Source organism: Pocillopora damicornis, chromosome 7 (genome assembly GCF_964200805.1).
Source record: "Pocillopora damicornis chromosome 7, jaPocDami1.2, whole genome shotgun sequence".
NCBI lineage: Eukaryota > Metazoa > Cnidaria > Anthozoa > Scleractinia > Pocilloporidae > Pocillopora > Pocillopora damicornis.
This window is the reverse complement of record NC_142676.1, coordinates 14,771,030-14,781,981: the sequence shown is the minus strand read 5'-3', so window position 1 is coordinate 14,781,981 and position 10,952 is coordinate 14,771,030.

The window sequence follows — 10,952 nt, the reverse complement described above, 5'->3', positions numbered from 1 at the left end:
ACATAAATAATGATTTGAATTCACTCTATGTTGAAATAATCGACAAGAATCAAAAAAGAATGCACGATTTGTGGCCGAAAGTTTTCGAGGAAAGAAAGACTCGAAACCCACTTGAGTTATGTTCACGGCGAAGGTGAGAAACAACACAAGCCAATCACATTAGGAAGTATAAGAGATACCTAGATGATCCCAGTGTACCAGTACCCAAATCAACAAGGCTTGACCACAACAAGCGTTCAGCAACACGTTCCAACACAGCTAGCCATCTCGATTCCTTAGTCGGTCTTTCCACTGAACTAGCAGTGGTGCCAACAGAGTCAAGTGCGTCTCGTAACGGAGAAAACATTTGCACGAGAGACAGAAGCAACTACATGCGATTACAGAGGTGCATTGGAATTCTCGTCTGCAAATGGCTTTGCACAGTCCGAAGCGTTCCCGAGCTTGGAAAGGGGTGGAGAGGACGAAGATACAAGGTTGTCATTTTATACTACAAGTAAAATTTTATACCAGACCTACAAGGTATAGAAAAATTTTGTTGATCGCTGACTCAGAGAAGAACAACAAGTAAACTATAGAGCTGTTATTATTGAACTGTGACTTGTACTTTTCATTTGTATGTAAAGAAGGAATTGTATTTTGCACCAAAAATATAAAGAAGTAATATTTTTTAGGAGGTCCAGTGATTGGGACATTAAAGAAATTAAGTAATGAAAAGAAACTCGGTTTGTACTTCTCACTACTAACAAGGCTTGTTTTAAAAATATTTTCAGATCAGAGTTTCAAATAAAGCAAATTGAAGAAGTCATTTAAAAGGTGTATTTTCTCGAAGGGAACAGTGACCACCTCTGTCTTGTCCGCATGCCAAATATTTGCGGAGTGTGTGGATGATCCATAAGTATTGGAACTCTCACAAAAATGTTTTGTAAGAATAAAAACAGCAAAACAATATTTTCGTGGGTGGGATAAAGAATCCCAGGTGGGATATGTAAATCCCGACCAGGATCCCGGGTAGAATGCACGAGTCCCACCTAAGATCCCGGGTGGGATGCAGGAATCCCGCATTAAATGCGGGATCCCAGGTGGGATCAAATTTTCATCCCAGGTGGGATCCCACCACCTAGGGCGGGATTCCGCCATTCCCACCTGGGATCCTGGGTGGGATTGCCGGGATCCCACCTATATCCCGCCTGACATTTTACCTGGGTAGCACCAGAGGACTGTATACAATGGACACAAGAGAGTCCATGCATTAAAATTTCAATCTGTTGCTCTACCGAATGGGTTAATAGGAAACCTATATGGCCCAATAGGTAATAATAATTATAATAATGTATGGAATTATTTATGCATGGTAGTCACTTCAGTTTAAAATTGTTAATTAAAAATAACCCTGAAAAATAAATAGAAAGATGAAGAAAATAAAAAAACTTAAGATGGCAAAAAATTCAAAAGCCGGTTCCTGAAAGGTGGAACAACACTATCCAGGGATAAAACTGTCTTATTCCAGTCATAACTTTGTCCTGGGATAAAGTTATGACTGGAATAAGGCAGACTTATCCCTGGAATAAAGTTATTCCACCTTTCAGGAACCGACCCCTGAAAAAAAGGTCAAAAAGGGTAAAAATCAGGAATCAAGTACTGAAAAAGTCCCATCAAGTGGAGGTGATTGATCTCTTCAGAGATATAATTTTGCAGATTAGAATATTGAATGAATTCTTTTGCAAAGAACTTAAATTTCCATCAGGTTCTCTACTGAGTATGCACCACAAGGTCACAACCATTGTCCACGCATCTAATTGTTTTCTAAACCTTTCATTTTCAGAAGGTAGAAGACATGATGCAGCTATGTTAGCTGAATCAGGCTTGCTGCAAGATCTCCAGCACCATGCAGTTTCCCCCCATGGCCACCTAATGTGCTTATATGGTGATCCAGCTTACCCGCACAGAGTGCAACTCCAACAACCATTCAGAAATGCTGTTTTAACACCCCAGATGCAAGAGTACAATGCCAGAATGAGTTCTGTGAGGGAATCCGTTGAATGGCTATTTGGGGACATAGTGAACTACTTTAAATTCATAGACTTCAAAAAAAATCTTAAAATAGGCTTGAGTAGTATTGGCAAGATGTATATTGTCTGTGCAATTCTGAGAAATGCACTTACATGCCTGAAAAGTCGCAAACTGAAATTTAAATTTAAAACTGTAAATATTAGGAATACTCACAAGATGTTGGTTTAAAGGCTTCTTTTTCTATTTGACCAAACTCATTTTGAAATATCTGTACCATTAATTATTTCTTTTAAATTTATGTATATTTCCAGTGCCTATTTCAGGGTATCATACTACAGGATACTGAACCGGAAGCAAAAACAACATTAACCGTTAAGATGTGACTGAGGATGTCGTTGAAACCAAGAAACGCAACTTATCTGATCTTCCAAAGAAACACGTATTTGGAGGATTCTACAAGCTTTCCCATGCCAAGAAATGACGATAATCGACTAAACTCTACAATGTTACTATGAACCAAATCAGCCAGACAGATCTTTTTCCTTAATTGAGAGACTAATTTTTTCTGTATTCTATACGCATGCACCAAAGTCTTCATGGTGAATGTTGTTTCAAACCTTAAAGGAAATTTAAAAAAAGCTGACTTTATGGCTGGGAAAAAATGTATTTCCAATATTTCGTTAGGTACGCCATCACTTTTTCAGGGAATTATTGACTTCAAGATCAACACGTAACAATATAAAACAATTCCCTGAAGAACTTAGGCCATGCCTAACAAAATATTAGAAAAACATTTTGCCCCAGCCTTGAAGTCAGCTTTGCTTTTTAATAGTTGTTATCATTGTCTAGATTAGACTGCGAATAGTCGCCCATTTTTCTTAAAGATAGTGGGGTTTTTATTGCGGTCGTGCGTATCTAGCGAGTGTGGAGCGGCGAAGCCGCAACACATGAAGGCGTCAGCCCGAGGAAGAAAAATTTATTAAAGATTAAAACCTTTTTTTTTGAATCAAAAATTATTTTCTCTGTCCTGGGCGACCGCCCCTGTGTCTTCGCCGTCCCACACTCGCGCGATACGCGTGACCTCACAAAAAAAATCAACTTCTTTAACCCCATTACTTCCAAGATCTGAAAGCTAATTCTCCTAACTGAGTACTATACATTCCTTTGTTGGCTTTTCCTGAGAATTTAGCATTATATCAAGACCCTATCCCCTAATTGATAATTTTCTTAATTTTCAATACCTGTCTGCTTGAACTTAGGTAACTCTAACCTCCCGGTAGCTTAAACAAGATCCAATTCCCCTTGACCTATTTTTTTAAGTCATTCACTATCAGCTAACTCACCCCCCTGTTGACTCCAACCATTTTTTTGTTTCCCTTGGAAGTTTGAGTTAGTGGAATTCTACATGTACTGTATTTTGCCTCTCAAGAAGATCGAAACTAGAGGAGTGAAGATAAAACTAGAGATTTTATTAAACAGAAATATGCAGCTGCCAATTTTTATAGTAATGGCCTCATAAAAGCAGATTGAAAGAAACAAAAAGGATTCATTCCTCCAATCAGAAACAGGGGCATAACCTTTCAAACCTTCTGACATACTAAATGTGTATATGGTGAGGTATAAATTTCTTTGGGGCGTTATAAAGTTCCCAAACCAACACCAAATGGATATAAAACCAAACTAGTTTAGGATTTTTTAAATCAGTCTGATCTCTCCTGAAAGATACATCTGCCACCAGTTACAGTAAATGGCAGTCAAAAATGCATTTTCGTTGAAACATAAATTCTCAACTCCATGGATTCATGCAAATTGCCTCAACAAGTCAACATCGACTTTTGAATATTATTCTTGAACGACCAGCAATCGAATGGACTTATCTGCTATGTTTTCTACCGAGATTAGGGGACTCATTTTTCCTTGAGGATGAAGAAACAGTAAGTACTGAAGGAAACTATGTAAATCAGCTTCTTCTACAACCAAATGCAAATGAGATGAATAACACACAGTTTCACTCCCAGGAGAATATGGCGATTAACAACTGCGGCCAACAAGAATTTGATCTGCTCTTACAAGAAAGGCAGGAACATTCCAATCGGATACTAATGTTCCATCTGAACTTCAACAGCCTCCAAAATAAATTTGATGAACTGAAACTCCGAAATGATGAGATGAAGTCGCAGATTATTTTTCTCTCAAAGATAAACAGACAGTTCACCTTAACGGGTTACAACATGTATCGAAAAGACAGAAAGAAAGGAGGCGGTGGGATAATAGCCTATTTTGATTCTAGACTATACCCTTGAAGGAGCTGAAAGTAACGAAGAAATACAAAACACTCGAGATTCTTGCAGTAGAGGCTAGACTTGGTAACAACGAAGTCATTTTCCTCGGGATATACTGTCCCCCGAAGCAGTCGGATCACCAACTAGACCCACATTACTTACTGAGAACGTGTAGAGGAGGAACTGAATGACGTCTGCATGTGGACTTCCCTCAAAAAACAGATATTTATTATTACAGGTGATCTGAACCTGGAAAGGCTAAAACCAGAAAGCAGAGAAGAGAAAATACTTGCCGACCTAGAAGAAATGCATGGAATGCAATGTTTAAGCCGTCGAAGATTACGTTGACAACAGAGACACTGCTGGACGTTATTTTAACCAACAAACCCAACCTTTTCAGGACAGGAGGCTCTTTTAACCCAGAGATAAGTGATCACCACCTCAGTTATGGCATTTTGAAGCAATCTGTTTTACAGCATAGACGAAAGACCATCGCATTCAGAAGCCTGAAAAACGTGGATACGGATAAGCGTAATGAGGACTTGGGAAATGCTCCCTGAACTGTTGGAGAAACATTCGATGCTATCGAGGACCAACATGACGCATGGAAACCATTTTTGAAAGTGTAGTGGACAAACATATGCCAAAAATGAAGATCAGAGTTAGACAGGAAGATCGACGTAGCATATGTGACGGAAGAATGGAAAATGGCAATTAGGAACAAAAGGAAATATGCACGATTGTTTGCCCAAATCTAGAAAACTGGGAGTTAAAAAGGAAATAGCGAAATTTTGCCACTAAAGATAAGAGACGTGCTATTAAAGTTCACTGGGCCCAGAAATCGGATGAACTGAGGAAGAGACCAAGGGATTTCTACAAAACCTTTAAACCTTTCTTAAGTGATAAGAGCAAAGAGGAGACAAAAATTGCCATTAAGATTAACAAGTGAATTGTAACAAACCAGAAAGTGGCCGCAGACGAGCTTGGAGACCACTTTTCAACTGTTGCAAATGCCATTGATGGTGCACAGGTAATGAATTTAGTTGAGAAAGACTTTGAAAAACACCCGAGTGTCGAGAGCATTCGGAAAGCTTATCATGGCCTTCAATTTTGATTTAACGATATTGGCTCTGGTGAAGAGGAAAACGAACTAAAAATGCTTACATCAAACAAAGTCACAGGGTAGGACAGAATCTCCGAAAATTCTACAGTTAACTGCTAAAGGTCTAGCAACGTCCTTAACAAGTCTCTACAACACCCTTATTAGAGAGGGAAATTGGCCAAGCATGTGGAAGATGGTGGAAGGGAGCCCTGTTTTCAAGGAGGGAGGTAAAACCGACCTATAACAGTACAGTTGTTATCTTGATCTAACACTAAATTCTTCATAACTAATTTACAAGAAAATCTGTACCGGCTAGAAGTGATAATTAACATTTCATTTAGGTGTGAGAGGCCACAGTTTCCAGTTCAAGTGCTTCAGGAATCGGTGTTGCTGATGTGAATGGAGATGGTTTTATGGAAGCTGTTGGTGCTACGTTTGATGGGTGAGTTGGACTGTAAAAGTTGCTTCAATACGGGAAGCCATTCATATGGTATTTATGGTTGAAAAATACATCCCTATCATATCAAACTTTGCCTATTGTTATGGTTTAAATTTTTTAAGACAATGATCCTTTTGTTGGCTGGCCTTAGGGATTTTTCCGTCCGGTTTCGCGAAATTACACTCGAGTCAAATCGGATTCAGTCGGCAAATTGTCGCTGATGACATTTTTTCCCAACGGTAGCCTACTTTGGAAATCAAAGACAAACCAACAGGGGGTGGGTCAGTAAATTTCAAGAGTACGTCAACTGCTTTGACTAAACTTTTGTCATACCGCGCGCGCATTTTTCGGCCTTACTCAGCCTCTATGTACTTAACTCTTATTTAAGTCGTCAAGTAAAATAATTAATACTTAGAATACAGCTTGTTGTATTATATCCGTATAAGTTTATTTTTTAGCGCATGTTTTAGCAAGCGAAAGCGATGAGAACTGGCGGCTGTATGCATTATCTCAGTTTAATATGCCTTATGCGTTATGCTTCTTTGAAAATGACTTCTGTTTAAATTTGCTTCGTGCATGGTTTAATGATTATTTAACCAATTGCGCCTGGATCTACGTCGATCGGCAAGAAGACTATTTGTCTTTTGCACCTTTTCACGTTTAAATGATTTCGCTTTTCGCTAATTGTTCCACTGTTAACAGAAAAGGAAAGAAAAGAAAAGAAAAAAAAAGAATGAAGACACACCGCTCGATGTCGAGAGTGCGTGAAAAGGCGGGTTTACTTAGACTTTTGTCAGGCCTCGCGTTTTTGTTTTTTGGTCTATTGAAGCAAGTAAACACCGCTGTTGAATGCAAAACAAAAGGTGCGATTTTCGCACCTTTTCCCGTTTTAGTGATTTTATTCTCCGGTTAGCCTCAAACAAAAATCTTCATCGTCGCATTAGGTGAGTGAAAAAAAAAATGTTGTGACTGCTTTGGAATTGCTTGCGCAAACCGTTGTTTGTTATTCCTTTTTTTCCTGACGACCCCCTGCCTAGCGTGCGCTCACGTTTGTCGCAGATTTGTTTTTTATCCCTGCCCACGCGACGCCGCTCAGGGGTTGGGCCATTCACTAATTTGAGGTATAGCTCTGCAGTTGAAAAGCTCATAAATTTTACCAATGATACTTGTATATAAAAGCCTCGTAATCACAAGTCATTATCACTTTAGACAATCCCTGATTGAGAGAAGAGCTAAGAAACATGAGCAAGTTTTATGAAGTATCAAAAGTGCTCGATAAGCGCACGGACGCTCACGGTCGCTTTCAGTACCTCGTCCGCTGGCGTGGCTATGGAAAGAAGTACGATAGCTAGGTGGATGAAACGGATACAAACGAGCGCCTAAAACAAGTGTTTAGGACACGCCACCAAGGAACCGTCGAGTGCACGCGTCTCTATAACCATTTACTCCATTAGCATGACAACAAGAAAACAATGGTGTCAACTGAGCGCGAATTTCAAAGACGCTTAGCTGCGCTCAAAACATGTTATAGGCCGGTAACTTAACCTTTGACGATTAAGAGACAAAGACGAGAAAACAATACACAACTGACCACGAAAGCGTTGCAAGTTATGAATACTCTAGTGGAACTAATGCACTGAAAGTGTTTCGTAACTAAATTTCCCAAGAACCCTGTTACAATTTCTTAGATTAACTAATTCAGTATAATCTTGAATATGTTTGGGAAGAGTTAAAATCGATTAGTTTGAATTGGGGGGGGGGGGGGGTAACTTTTGTAACAGCGCAACAATTGTGTTTTTAAATAACACCAAAGACGCCTTTGTTTTCTTATAGCAGGTAATTTAGTGTTAACAACTGGGTTGAAAACGTAAATTAGCCACCGTAAAGGGTAAAAAAGCTGACGTTTCGAGCGTTAGCCCTTCGTCAGAGCGATTAGAGGAATTGTGGGTTGTGTGTGGATTTATATGTAGAAAGTGGAGCTACGCCATTGGTGGGAATATGGTGACGAGAAAACAGGAATAAATTAGTTGAATGAAAAGCGCTCGTTGATTCCGTGGGGATTAAGGGTGCCGATTTGAAATACAAATTTTTTATCTAGTGTTTTACGGCTTTCCGAACTGCCTAGATGTAAGGAAAGGCCGCAAACTGCCATATGCTGTTTAGAATGATAAGGAAGATTAAAGTGTCTAGCGACTGGCTTGGATGCGTCCTTGTTATTTCTTTCCACATCGCGAAGGTGTTCTCGGAATCGGTCGCCCAGTCGTCTTCCTGTCTCGCCGATGTATAACTTATTGCAATAAGTGCAAGTTATGCAGTAAATAACATTGGCGGAGGTACACGTAAAGTGATCAATGATCTTAATGGATCTTTTGGGACCCGATATTTTCGCTACGTTATGAATGAAAGGACAAGTTTTGCATCGTGAGCGAGCGCATTTAAAAGTTCCAGATTGGTCATTGGTTTGAAATGAACTCCTGACTAAAAAGTTGCCTATGTTTTTGTCACGTTTGAATGAAATAAGTGGGGGTTGCGAAAAGATAGTGCCAGTCTCTGAATCGTTTTGGAGTAATTTAAAATTTTTTTTTTTTAAAAAAACCTAAAAAAAAAACCTTTTAAAACCTCAAAACTGTAGTTACCATTCCAGAAAATTTACTACTTTCCGATTCAGAAAAATCAGTTCTCAGCAAGGGCTTAAATTTTGTTCCCATATCACAAAAAACCGACGAATTTTCAGTTAAGCAAGACGTTGAAAAATTCCTTCGCCGCGTTCAGTTGAAAGCCTTTTTTCATGACAAAGAGGATTATTCTAACACCTCGAACAAAGATACTTTCGAAACACTCCAGATTCGAAAGTCTAAATGGACTCCCTCGGAGGGCCAGTTCTCATCTTTAGATTTTTTCCTCAAAAAATGTCGCCACGATATCAACAAACTTAAATTCAATCGTAACACCAAATTTTCCAATCTTTCTTCGGAAGAGTGGTCGGCACTAAAAAGTCTAAAAAAACGCAAAGACATTGTCATTAAGGCGGCCGACAGAGGCGGTGCAGTTGTTGTTTGGCGGGCTGACCTCTATCAAAAAGAAGCTTTTCACTATGGATATAACATCTCTTTACATTGTCATTCCCAATGACGAAGGTCCCCGGGCCCTCAAAAATTTTTTCGATCAACGCACTGTTAAGGAACCTAGCTCTGAAACACTACTCCGTCTGGCCGAACTAGTTCTCACACTCAATTGCTTTTCATTCGGTGGTAACTACTACAAACAAACAAATGGCGTGGCCATGGGTACTAAAATGGGACCCAGCTACGCCAATCTTTTTGTAGGTTTTATCGAACATCAATTTTTTAGCCAATACCACGGCCCAAAACCTCAACTCAACGGCCGCTACATTGACGATTGCATCGGCGCTACCTCCTCTACCAAAGAAGAGCTCACTCAATTTATAACCGCCGTCAATTCCTTTCATCCGGCTCTTAAATATACCTGGGAAATTTCCGACACTTCTTTGGCTTTTCTAGACATCAAAATTTCAATTGAAGGCAACGGCTTATGTACTAGTGTTTACTACAAACCTACAGATTCACATAGTTACTTGTTGTATTCATCCTCACATCCATCACACGTCAAGAACTCCATACCTTTTTCACAGTTTCTCAGACTTCGTCGTTTATGCAGTGACGACTCTGATTTTTCCTAAAAATCAGAGGCAATGTGCAAGTTTTTCGATAAACGCGGCTATCCTGTTTCTGTCGTTCAAGCGGGCTACCACCGTGCCCAACAAATCGATCGACAGGCAGCACTACAAACGGCCGAGAAGGAGAACACGGACCGCATTCCATTTACTCTTACATTTCACCCTCACAACCACGCAGTTAAATCTATCATTCTTAAAAAATTTTAAATTACTCCTTATAAAAATTATTTAAAATTCTTATAAAATTATTTAGAGTTTTCCGTGCTTTGTTGGAACACATGTTCAGTAAATAAGGCTAAAGACCTTCCAGCCGTGTAGCCTTCGTAGGATGGGCTTTTCAGAGCATGAGCCATGGATCCTACCCAGATTTCCTGCCGAGTTTTGTGGCCTCTGTTCCGACTGTATTCTGTGTAAACTGTCGCTAGGCTCTGTTCTAGTTTCTCCACCAAATGTTTGAATGTAACAGAGGTTGTTGTATAACGTATTGTTATATGTGCGGTGCTCGGCCGAAACAGCCATAATAAACCTAATGGTTTTTCTAATTTTTGTTGCACTGCAAGATCCACATCTCACGTGACTACATCGTGAGACAAACGAAAAACACCACGATGAATAACCACAACCTTTTCTACGAAATTTTGTTTCTGTTTGCTTTTGTATTTATTCAATCAAATATGAAAATTAGATTTTTAAAAATCTTTGGCTAAGTTTAATAGCACATAAGTTAGAATATATCTATACATCTCCAAGATGAACAAGGGGTATTATTGTGACTGCCTAAAATTTGTTAAACAGACAAAAGCAGCCTCCGCACGCTTATTTTTCTCCAGCAAAATTAAAAACCTAATATACTCTCGCGTATGAGAGAATAACGTATTAAAATTTTATAGGTATAATATATTCATGCAAACAGCGATATCCACAGGATCAGTCGAATCTTTCTTGAAAGATTGAAAGTCAAACTTAGCGTTTTGTAAACGACCAAATTCATAAAGTAAAAAAATTGATATCGAAAATATTTCACTTATATTTACACAGTTATATGTACATCGTAACCAATGTTTGCAAAAAAAAAAATGGTTCTCAAACTTTTTAAATGTTTTTTTCATGTAAGCCTATCTAATGCTTTGTTTTCTATGAGGTTGGCGAGTGCGTATGCTAATGCACTAAAGAAAGTCTAAGAAAGCAACGCAGTTTCGGTTTTTCAGTGGAGTCGACTTGAAGGATTGGGTACAAAAAAGTGCGGATTGGCTTTTTTGTATCTTCTCATTGAGTTCCCTGTAATAATCTAGAACATGTTAGTTAATTATTGTAATTCGAACGCTACGGGAATTTAGACTCACTCACACAGAGTTATTTTTGGGGATCCAAATAAAAGATTCTTATTTTGAAGGAAATCCCCTTTTATTGCTAGGGAACGAA